This window comes from Chiloscyllium punctatum, chromosome 3, assembly GCF_047496795.1.
Source record: "Chiloscyllium punctatum isolate Juve2018m chromosome 3, sChiPun1.3, whole genome shotgun sequence".
NCBI classification, from domain to species: Eukaryota; Metazoa; Chordata; class Chondrichthyes; order Orectolobiformes; family Hemiscylliidae; genus Chiloscyllium; species Chiloscyllium punctatum.
Genome location: NC_092741.1, coordinates 65,236,570 through 65,249,794, shown reverse-complemented (window position 1 = coordinate 65,249,794; position 13,225 = coordinate 65,236,570).

Here is a 13,225-nt window from a genome sequence, read left to right as displayed (position 1 = left end):
CTTTACAAACTGGCAAATAAATAAAGTTTATTCACCTGCTGCCATAATATTGAAACTACTAAACAATGGGAGAAAAAGTACAGATTAAAGGACAGATTTTAAAAGAAATAACTTTTAAAAGAGTCTAAAAATAAAATACACCGTGCTGAATATTGGATGATCCGACAATGAACTGAACTATGCTGATGGAATGAGCTGTTGAAAGGATTCTTTGGAGGGTTCCAAGTAGAAGGAATGGAGAACCAAGCAGGAAAGTTTTGGCAGGCATTACTGATGAATTAACTGTTTTATTAGGTTATGGTTCTGAAGGAATTAAATTGAAGTTATATTATGCTCCATCTTATCTGATGCTGTCACACATTCTTTGGGGAATGAATCAGGCAACTTGGAATGAGGCCCCTAGGGAACAAATATATCATCCCTGATTCCTGATGTACAAAGTTAAAAATCACACAACACCAGGTTATAGTCCAACAGGTTTAATTGGAAGCACACTAGCTTTTGGAGCGATGCTCCTTCATCACATGATGAAGGAGCGTCGCTCCAAAAGCTAGTATGCTTCCAATTAAACCTGTTGGACTATAACCTGGTGTTGTGTGATTTTTAACTTTGTACACCCCAGTCCAACACCGGCATCACCAAATCATGATTCCTGATGGTTTAACTAGTTATGCCTAATTAGTCAACTTGATTTGTAACTATTGCTATCATGCTTTGTAAGAGAAGTACCACTTCTTGTTAAGACTCATTAGTGGTCTATCTTCTACTAATAATTAGACAGTGCCTCAGATTCAGCATACTAATAGAGTGGTAGTGTGAGCCAGGCGGCTAGAGTTCAAGTCTAGGAGGTATGGATTAACATCGCTGATGTTACTTAGATTTAGATTACTTACAGTGTGGAAACAGGCCCTTCAGCCCAACAAGTCCACACAGACCTGCCGAAGCGCAACCCACCCAGACCCATTCCCCTACACCTAACGCTACGGGCAATTTAGCATGGCCAATTCACCTAACCTGCACATTTTTGGACTGTGGGAGGAAACCGGAGCACCCGAAGGAAACCCATGCAGACACGGGGAGAATGTGCAAACTCCACACAGTCAGTCGCCTGAGGCAGGAATTGAACCTGGGTCTCTGGCGCTGTGAGGCAGCAGTGCTAACCACTGTGCCACCGTGCCGCCCACTGTGCCGTGTTGTTTAGAAACTACTAAGAAATTTCTGGGCTTTCATAACAAAGTGGTAGTATCCCAAACTCTGAGCCAGGAGATTTGTGTTCAAGTACCACTTAAGGTGTTTTGGAGCATATCTGAAAAGGTTGATTTAACATATCCAGAAATGTGGCTCAGTGAGTCAGCTGATCTGCATTCAAATTCCACCTCCTCTGTTCGTGTCTAATAATGTCTTAAAACTGGTTGATTAGAAAATACCAACAGCATCCAGTGGAGAAGTAACAGAGTAACAGCCACTCCAAATGGAATCCTTCCCCTCAAAGTTAGGATGAGGTGCTGGAAAAATTTGTGGATGGGTTCGGAACTGAGTAAAAGATAAAGTTTTCAAAGAGAAAAACTCTGAGAGTGATTGAGAGGACCAGGAGTAAGGTTAGAGCCTCTGAGATCAAGGGGGAAATGTTTTATGGAAGTGGTGCAAAAGATAAACCTGGGAAAAATTGAAGGGACAGGGATAATTTCCTTTAAAGCAGGCATTCCCACCATCTTGAGTAGGCTTCATGAGGCACAGCTACAACAGACAGGCTGAGGACCAGAAACTTAATTTATACCAAGACTGCAGTATCAGATGGGTGGAGCAGTTATTTAAGGCAACAAAAAGACAAATATAAAAGATTTGAATACTGAGCCCAACAGAAGAAAAAGTTGAAATAATTTTTAAGCCTACAGAAGATATCGTATAAACCGCAAAATCAGTGAGCAGATTTATTTAGTTTGCAACCACATAAATTTAATTAAAAGATGATGGAAGGGAATAGGCATTGTGCTTTGAGACTTGAAAGGTCAGAAAACATCCATTTTTCCCAAAAGAAACATCCATTATGGATGCAGAAGGTAAGAAACCACTCTCCAGCACCTGCAGTCATCACTTTCTCCAGAATGTGGGATGTCACCACCTTGCTTGTTAACAAAGAAGCAGAAATTCCAGTAAATAGGATAGTGGCACAATATTGCTATTTAATACAAATTAAAACTTGAAAGAATAATAAAACACAGTTTTGTTAGTTAACTGAGCTCAAAGTTTTATTGAAAGAATTTAATACAGTATTGATGCAATACAGAAGTTAAAAGCATCTTCAGGATTGTTATATTGCAAAAGTACTGAAACTTTAAGACAGCAGTTGAAAGCAAAATACTGCAGATGCAAAATAATACAGATCTGAAACAAACAGAGAATGTTGGAGAAACTCAGCAGATTTGGAAGCATCTGCAGTGAGTGTAAGAGATAATGGTTCAAGTCCAGAATGGTTTTTTTCAAAGTGCCTTTATTTTCTTTAAAGACAACAGAATTTAAATAATATTGATTTCATGCAAAAAAAAATGAACAATTGCACAGGACTCAGCATTTGAAACGGTAAAAGTATGGATAGCACCTCAGTCAGTCCTCTTATAGTTCAACCCACTTGGAGAAATGTATCACAATTGAAAAGCCAGGAAATATGATTTGAGTTTATAATCTCAATATACATTGAAGGAAGCAAATGCGTCACACTCATTGGCAGTAACTGAACACAAAGATGCTACAGGAGTGGGAAGTAGTTGTCTGTATCTACTCTTATGAACATTGGCATATGGATCTGTATGATAGATAGTTTACTTTCTGCATTATCACCTGACATTGGCTGCATTGTGGCCTTCAATCTTGATACATCTACAGATAATCAGATTATCTAAATCGCTGTCATTTTCAGTTTGGTGTTCCATTTTTTCATTCAATGAGATTGATCATACAGAGTCATAACGTAAAGTTCATAGATATTAGCATGCGCACCAGAGACCTATATATATGTCAAAGACTGTTTCAGAGAAACTGAACAAACTGAATGCAAAGAAATTGACTTGATGTATAATTGTTTGCTGTTTAAGGTGCTTTAATTTAAATAAAGCTTTTTAATTTTACAACGGGTAAAATGATATCTTGCTTAATGATCCTGTATTTGATTAAGTGAGTTTGTATAATACTGTGCGTGATTGGGTGTGGACTCAGATAATAGCAAAAAGAACTGATTATGTTCCTGGAAGCCAAAAGTTGAAAAAGCCATTTTAAAGCATTGTGAATAAAACATGTTACACCCATAGATCTATGAAGAAATTATATTAGTTTCTGAGATTAAAACAAAACATAAAACAGCCATTCAGGAGGCTTCCCAGAAAAGGCCCAGGCACTTGGATTTGCTGTGTGTAATACAAGGTAGGCAGCCATTTAATGGATTGTTGGTCCTTTACTCTCAGTACAATGACCCGCCATCTCAATGTAGGTGGTGTTCCTGTAACAGATAAGGGGGTTCACTGAAAGCATCATGTCACAAAGGTGGCGCTACTTCTAGGGACCTAAGTGTTTACCCTTTAGAATTTGCAATATAAATGTATGCCTCCAAGTGTTCATGCCATATTTGTTGTGTTCCACCTACCTTAAAGTATGCACCTTTCCTGGTGGGACAAATGAGGCTGCACAGTTACCAGCCCTGTGACTGAGTAGGCAGAATCAGGAGCCCATGTGCTGTTCTTAATAAGTTGCTGAGCATAGAGGAAACCAATTTGAAAGTTACTTGCAGGAAGACTGTGCCATCAGTTAGGCTGCCAGTAAGTGTGCACGTAAGTACCATGATCTCTAAAATCTATTGTGCTACCAATACAGCTTGTATTCAGTGCCAGAATCTCCTGCATTGGGTGTTAGTAGCCTTCTTGTATAAATTGTTCAAGCTCACTAAGAATCCAGGGATTATTCAATCAAAAACCTCCACATAATGGGTTAGTTTTCTTTGCTCCTGTGTGGGAATGCAGCAATGTGAGCAGAGCAGAAGTAGGCAGGCATGGCTAACTGTCCTATTCTTCCTTATTCATAAGATGAAAAAAAGGCTCTTTCTCCTGTTCTCGACTCTTACCAAAACTTTCCTGGAACCCCAAAGTTCTTCTGACTTGTCATGTATCTGATTTCCAATACTGAATAAACAGACATTTTCTCCAATTAAAGGCTGGGAAGGACGAAGTTATTATCATCATTCTGCACCTCAAACTAGAGTGTGGATTAAATATTGCCCAATGCACTGGGAGCTGTGGCAGCCAGACATATTTAATCTTCAATAACACCTTCCAAAGCCACTGATCTCTAGAAAGACAAGGGCAGTGGATGCAAGGGAACACCACCATCTGCACATTCCTCTCCAAGATGCTCAGCATCCTGATTTAAAACATTGTCATAATTCATTTCATTTTTCTGGACCTCCCATCATAACACTGCTGTGAGTGTACCAACAACTCAAGGACTGCAGGAGTTCAAAAAGGCAGCAAAACCTTCCCTGACTGAGTCGGAGTGTGATAGGGGCTGACAAAGGATTCCCAGATGCCAATGGTAGAATGGTCAATTAGACTCATTATCCATGAGCCCTCTGCAATATAATGGTGGCTCAGAGCTTAAATGAGAGTTACAGAATTTTCTGATGCCTCTCAACGGCCCCACAACAAATCCTTGCTGATAGCCCAAACAAGGTTATCTGCTGTCCTCTATAGGGTAAGGGACAGTGCTGTGGATGGTGGAGTGGGGGTAGGGGGTGATGCTCCCATTTTTCAACAGCTTGACATTAGGAAAGTAGGCACCTCTTGCCCATATGTTCAGGCACCCTTCTACTCCCCTGGTGCCATCCCCATCCTGCCCTCACACATCTTTGGACTACAGTCTCCTGTGAACCTAGCCATCTTCTGAGTGCATTGGCAGCAGCTACACCACTTTTGTTAGTGCTATCAGGTCTTGAATCTCAAAGTATGTGTGTTAGTAGCCAAAAGCGTGCCTGAAGGGGACTTAGTATAATTGGGCCTCTCTTGTGGAATCTGTGGGTGAGACATCAGTCTAGCAGACTGGATCCAACTCTATGTTTCTTAATCTATGACTCTATCCCTCTGCTTGACCACTATCTGGATTACAGTCTTTGCAACCCTTGGCATTCTATTAGACCTGGAGATGAGCTTTCAGTTCCATATTCATTATCAAAACCATCTACTTCACCTCGTAACATCATCTGCCACTTTCTCAACTCAGCTGCTTCTGAAATCGCTATCCATGCCTTTTTTACCTCAAAATCTGATCATTCCAATGCTACCTCATGTGGTCTCTCACCTCCTATCTTCTGTAAACCTAAGCTCCTCCAACATTCAGCCACTGACATCTTGATTCATCGGAAGATAAGAATGAGAATTCTGATTTAGAGTATGAGTAGACCATTTAGCCTCTCAAGCCTGCTCCGCCATCAATATAGTCATAGAGTCAAGAGATGTACCGCATGGAAGCAGACCCTTCGGTCCAACTTGTCCATGCTGACCATGCAGCAGTTATCCCAACCCAATCTTGTGCCACCTGCCAGGACCCGGCCCATATCCCTCCAAACCCTTCCCACTCTTTTATGTCAAATTTTGTGTTTGCTTCCCATATATCTTAATCCCTCAGAGATTTGAACATTGAATGTCAGATTTGAATTTACAAAACTATGAAGCATAAATAATCTCTGGACTAGACATTTGCAAAAATTCACCTTATACTGAATGAAGAGATTTCTCCTCATCTTAGCTCTGAGGCAAGTTCACCTGAGTTCCAGATTCCCAACCTCAATTCCTTGATGTCCAAATTATTTGCATGTTCTAATAAGGTAATCTCCCATGCTCCAAAATTGCAGAGTACAGAGGCATATTTATTCAACCTCTCTTCGTAAGGTAATACTTTCATCTCAAGAGCCAAGCTAGTATACCTTCTTCATACTGCCTACAAGATAAGCGTATTGAAACATTCATGCCATACTAGTACCAGGCAATGACCATCTCCAACAAGAGAAATCTAACCACCATTCAGGATTCTTGCTGAATTTCATACTATTGACATCCTGGTAGGTAGCATTGACCACAAATTGAACTGGATCAGCCATGTAAATACTGAGGTTACAACACTAGGTGAGAGTCTGGGACTTTTATGGCAGGTAATTTACCCTATGACTTCCAAAGTATGCCCACTACCAAGGCAAGTCTGAAGCTGCATTCTGTAGGAACCATTTTATCATTCATTCATATCATCCTAGAATAGAAGATTATTGACTCTTCACCTGTGCTGATGCAGTCATTGAAGTTTCCCAGTATCACCGTATTTACTATATTTTCGAATCTATTCCAATCTTGTTGCCAACTTGGAACTCTGGAGCAAAACTTTTGATTTGGGCAATGTTCCTTCTGTCCACCCATTGCCTTATCTGAGAAGTCTTCTTGACTTTCAGGTAATCTTCTCAAAAGATCAATGTTCCCAATATAATTGCTGATGGCTAGACTATCACACTACGTTCTCATAAAAGGATTGTAGTCAAGGAGACAAATATCTAAAGAGAAAGCTGTTAACTTGTTAGTTTCATACACTGTTATCTTTCACAATAGTATGCAACAATATCGAATTGATATATTCAATTGAATTACACCGAAGGTGAGTTATTCCCATTCCCATATGGTGTTGTGTCCTTTGTTCTGAACTTTATATTTTATTTTATGTGCCATTAATTACCAATCTATCTAATTCAGGAGCTTTTCAGAAACTTTTCAGTCTAATAAAATATTCTCCAGGCCGGAATGATTGAAGCCAAGTCTCTAAAGGCAGATTCTTTACTTCAAATAGAATGGCTGTAGATAAGTAATTGAATTTGAAAGACCCCTGAGTCCCTTGCTGTGGTATCATTACAAAGATGGTCCTTGAAACCTGTTTTTAAAAAGACCCATATCAAAATCCATTGTGGCTTTGTGAGAAATCCAATGGGTTAATAATTTCCAATCGTGTCTGTTAATTTAGGAATTTTCAGTATATTATAAAATAGCAGCTGTGAGCAGAAATGGTTAAATTTCTTTGCTTGTATCTCTCGGGGTTGGAGCAAAACACTCTCAAATTAACGTAATTAGGCACCTTCCATAGGTTTTTTAAAAATAAGTTTTCTTAATCAATAGTGAACCAAAAGCCATTTTAAACTCTCTTCTACTTTGCAAAGTTATCTTGCTATCTTTTTTTCCACTTTGTCCAAAATGTAGTCTAAACTCCAACTGTTACAAAATATGTTAGCATTTTGTCAGAAACTTTTCAACTTATTTGGATATCACTCTGGATATAAACAAATACCTGATGAATTTTGTTCTTGTGTTGTCTAAGAATAAATTAGGTAAAGGAGAGTCACTGACTATTTAAACAGTATACCAGGTGTAGATGCCTTGCAAAATTAAAGCATTATCTCCTTAAGGTTTATTCAAATTCCCTCATGGTAAATGATGACATTCCATAGATTTCCTAATTACATGCTGTATCTGCATACTAAGGATTCATAGATCCCTGTACATCTCAGATCTCTGCAATATCTCACCACTTAAGTAAATACTTCTTATTTATTCATCCTGCCAAAATGGACAACATCACATTTTCTCACATTATACTTCATTCACTATATCGTTACTACTTTCTTAAACTATCCATATCTTTTTGTAACATTGTTGTGTCCTCTGCACAAATTACTTTCCTACCTATCTTTGTGTCATAGCAAATTTGACAACCATACCTTCCATCCCTACACCTTTACACCTACCCTCTGCTTCCTGTTTGCCAGGAGAAAGTGAGGACTGCAGATGCTGGAGACCAGAGTTGAAAAATGTGGTGCTGGAAAAACACAGCAGGCCAGGCAGCATCCGAGGAGCAGGAGATTCCTGAAGAAGGGCTTATGCCCGAAATGTCGATTCTCCTGCTCCTCGGATGCTGCCTGGCCTGCTGTGTTTTTCCAGCACCACATTTTTCATTCCCGTTAGCCAGCCAATCTCTGTCAGTGCTAATATGTTGCCCCCATACCATGAGCTTTTATCTTCCACAATAACCTGTGATTTGGCATCTCATTAAATTCCTTCTGGAAATCAAAGTACAGTACATCCACTGGTGCCCCTTAATCCACATGACATGTTGCTTCCTCAAAGAAGTCATGTAGACTTGTCAATCATGATTTCTCTTTCATAAAACAGTGTTGACTCTGCCTAATTACCTTAAACTTATTGCAATCCTCTCTCTACAAACCTAGTTATTCAATTCACTTGGACATTTGTCCCAGGACAGTTCAAATAAAGCCTATGGCACTGGAACAGCTCCCTTCTGCCCTTGTACTGGTCCCAGTGCTGCACAAACAGAAACCAACTCAACACATACCAATGTTTGAGGCACAAATTTAGATATTAATTACCCTCTGCCAGTGACTCCGGCAGTAATTCAGAGATTATTACTTTGGAATTTCTACTTTTTAATTTATGTCCTAACTGTTCAAAATCTTGCAGCAGAACATCTTTCCTACTTTGGCTAATGTCACTGGTACCAATGTGGATAATGACTATTGGATCCCTTCCCTTCCTCTCCAAGTTCTTCCAGCACCAAGGAGATTTTCTTAACTTTGACAAGCAACACAGCCTTCTGGTCTCCTGCTCGTGGTTACAGAGAACATTGCATTTTCTCCTAATTATAACAGGCACTTATGCAACTGCATTCCCATTTCCTCCCCTGAGTTGAATAGTTCCCTGTACCACGGCATGGTTGTCAGTTTGTTTATTCTCCTGCAGACCCTACTCTCAGCTGAACAGCTTGCAGTTGTAACTATTGGACAATTGCCGGGGCAAGGCTCCTCAATTGTAACCTCCTGGGTCCTTGTATCTACTTCACTTGCCATGACACCCCTCTGTGCCTGATCACAGTCCAATTTTGAATGAGCTGGTCTGAGGGTTGTGATCACTGTCTGAAACAAAGTGTTCAAGTAACCTTCCCCCTCCTTGATGTGTTGCATTGTCTGCAGCCCAGTCTCCAGCTCCTCAACTCAGATCCAACGTTGCTTGAGCTACAACCATTTCTACAGATGTGATAAACCAAATTGGTGTCCAGCAGCTTCCATATGTTGTAGCAGCAATATATCATGCAACCTGCTATCACTGTTTAATTTAATTTAATTTAGAAATTTGTTACTGAATATTCACTGCTCATTACACTTCACTGTAACGATATTTTGTACTTACAAACTAAAAGGAACAAAAAAAGAAATCACCAGAATCAGTCCAATACTTGAGCAGTTTTGATTTAAGAGACAATCAAAAACACTGGAGACCTAAATGTAAACTGAAGAGTTCACCTTTTCTTTAAAGCCTAGATGGATTCACCAATCCTACTCACCTGTCAGCTTCTTCCCCTGCACTCACGTCATGCTGCGGTTCATGACGTCACTCAGCTACTGGTCTCACTGCAGGTCAGCTTCATGATCTGCTCCTTTCATCTTATCCCACTCACCTCTCACTCTGGAGTCTTTACTTGCAATAAATCCCAGTTAAAGCAATTCTGTTCCCCTTTTCAGCTAATTTCCATGCTGAACCAAATTTTCAACAAAACAGTCATTAACTCACTCAGCCTTCATCTTATTCTGCTGCAGTGCATAGTTACACTTGAAGGTGGTTCACTGAGACTTGAGGTCAAACAGCTGGGTGGCAGAGAGTGTTAAACTCCATAGCTTGTAATTACAGCATTCTCTGTGCTAGCCAATGTGTTAGGGAACTCTTCTCTTGGCCGTCCTCCTCTTTTCTGGTTCATTTTCCTTCTGAGAAAGACAGCTGCTTGATGAGGACTTCAACTCGAAGGGAACAGACTCATATGCTTTATTTTTAGGAGCTATAGTCAACTCTCCCTAATCACTTGTCTGAACATTTCTAACCAATGAATACAAAAAAGCTACCCAGAGAGCAGAAAATGTGTCATTTCAATGCGTTTCAGTGGTGTGGTGTGTTTGTTCAGTAATTCACATGTGTTCAGGTTGTGAAATATGGGTATGAGGTTTGCATCAGTGATGTTAGGTGATGTACATGAACACTAGGTCTGAGCTGTGGTTAATAGAGAGCGCTGGTAGATGAGTCAATGGGAGTCATGAATTGATTAGTAAGAGAGGTTAGTGGCTCATGTTGAAGGATGGCACTTGAACATGCATTCATTTATCGTGACCACTCATGAAAGGTAATTGAACTTCTTTTGCAACTAGATACACTTGCAGTTACACTACAGGCATTGGTCACAATGATTATCTCTTCCAATTGCTTTCTCAGTGCTTCTATCGAAGGCTTTCTTATCCCCGCTGGATGGAAGACCTCTCTGTCCTCCTGTCCACTTCTTTGTAACAAGACCTTCAGTACTGTATCAGAGAACTAGAGGATCACACTCTGGGCATCATTATGCTATATTCATGTTTCTAGTAAGTCAGATAGTCTTGTCCTACTACTTCCAGTACCAAATGCACCCAGAATGCACCTCTTTGTTAAGAAGTACAGTTGAACTTTTAAGTGATGCTAGCTTCACAGGGACTTGGACCTTTGTTGTACCTCACAGCTATGTAGCAGTGCATTTCGCACTAGGCTGCATGCTAATATCTTTTACATTGAAAACAGCACAACTTTACATGTTGTTTACATACTAGTGGATGGGTTTGGGTTCTTTGCATATTATGATCCCTGCAATTGTTTTTAGACTTCATTTAAACCCTCACTCCAAGGAGAATAAATTCAACATTGCAGTTCTTGTGTTTTGGATTTAAAATAGCTAAAATGGCGAAGGATTTACAGAGCAATGGTGCAATCTTAATTTGCCTTTTGGGTCACTGGTCAATTTATTAGTGTATTTTGTTCTGAAGGACTCTAGTGCCTATTTTGAATGACCACAATTCTCATTTAAATATTGAAGGGTCCTGGACTGTTTTCAAGACCACCGTTGTTAAATTTGTTAAAACTTGTTTGTCAGTCTCGCCAGCTGCATCAATGAACAAATTGACTGTTACGTTTTTAATGTGGATCCAAGAACATGACTGATCTTGCCAAAAAAAATGATGGATTCAAATGACTTGATTCTCTAAAGTCTGATTGCAATTGAAAAACTGAGATTGAGCTTGAAGGTCTGGCCTAAGCAAAGTTAACTGAACCCACATTGCGCTCAGCTTAATACACCTTCATCCTCAGTGTTATTCCTCTCCCTGAAGCTAATCTCCTCACTGACAACATCTTAATGCTTATTTATTTAAGGAACATCATCCCTTGTTGCAGGTCTCAACTTTATCTCAAGCCACCCAACATTAAACTCTTCTCCAAAAAAGGATCTTGTTATTCCAGACTGCCCAAGGGTGTCTATGTTTCCTGGAGATTTGCCACAGATCTTCTGTTGTATACTGTAATGCCATGACTCAAAGTCTGGTCTATGAATTATTTCAATGACATGATGCCGACAGTGGAATTCTTTACCACAGAAGCTGTAGCGGCTGGATCGTTAAGTATATTTAAGGCTGAGGTAGACAAATTTTTAATAAGTAAGTTAATCAAAGGTTATGGCAAAACAACAGGGAAGTGGAGTTGAGGATCATCAGATCAGCCATGTTCTCATTGAATAGATAAACCCACTCAATGGGCTGAATGGCCTACATTTGCTCCGAAGTTTTATAGCCATATCAATGTCTGAGTGAGATTCTTATCTTCTCACCCTCTCTCTTACACATAACATAGGTTTTTCTTTCAAGACCAATTATCTCCCATGAAAAGGAGGAAACTAGCATCAACTTTCCTGGAGCTGGTCCCTCAACAATATTCTCCTGTCACCAATTAATAAAATTAATAAAAGCTACTAACAGGAAGAAAATAAGCATAAACAAATCTCAATAAGATATTTGTATTAATATGCACATTTAAGAGGCAAGAGTCAGCCATTCAGCCCCTCAAACCCCTGACTCATGGCTGGTTTGCTACCTCAACATCATATTTCCTCATATCCCCATATCACTTAATGTCATTAAGAGCTAGTAATTTGTTGTTCTCTGTTTATCACTTACTTAATGGCTCAGCTTCCACAATTCTCTGAGATTGGAAATTTCAAAGGTTGACCATACTCTGAGGGAAGATGTTCATCTTCACCTCAGCCCTAAATGACTTGCCCTTTGCCCTGCGACTGCATCCTCTGGTTCTGGAGCTCACAGCCTGGGAAAACTAACTTCCAATAAATATTCTGTCTAATTCTATCTGAGAATTTTTAAACTTTTATGAGATTATCTCTTATTCTCCTAAACTCCAGAGAAAGTTGGCCCAGTCTTTCAGTCTAACCTGATAGAACAGTCCCACCATCCCAGGTATCTGGTGAAACTCCCACTGTGGTAAATATATTGTTCCTTGGATAAGGAGATCAGAACTGTACACAATGCTATATAGGTATGTCCCCACTGTAACACACATTTGAAGCAAAATTCCACTCCTTCTCTCCTCAAATCCTCTTGCGATTAAGGTTAATATACTGTTTGCCTTCGGAAATACTTGCTGTACCTGCAAGCTTTCAGTGAGTTTTGAACAAGCATCCATTGGCTATCAAACCTTTACAATCTCTCAATACTTAAGAAATATTCTGCCCTTCATTCCTCCTATCATAATGGATTGTCATTTACTAAATTATATTCCATCTGCCATACTCATGCCCACTGACTCAGTCTGTCAAACATCCTCTTGAAACCTCATTCCTGATGAAGAGCTGATGCTTGAAACGTTGATTCTCCTGCTCCCCGGATGTTGCCTGACTGGCTGTGCTTTTTCAGCACCACATTCTTCAACTCTGATCTCCAGCATCTGCAGTCCTCACTTTCTCCTATCCTCTTGAAACCCCTTTGCAACCTCTTCACAACACATATTCCCACCAAATTTTTTATCATCTGAAAAATTGAAAATATTACTTTGTACTACAGTTACATAACATTAGATATTAATAATGAATCTATACTCATGACAGTTATCCACTTGTGCCATGTTATCTCATTTCTGATTTCATGACACAATAAGATCTAGGGGCAGAATTGGGTCATTCTGCCCATTAAGTCTGCTCCACCATTCAATCATGGCTGGTATCTTTCTCTACACCATTCTCCTGCCTTCTCCCCATAACTTTTGATCCTCTTACCAATCAA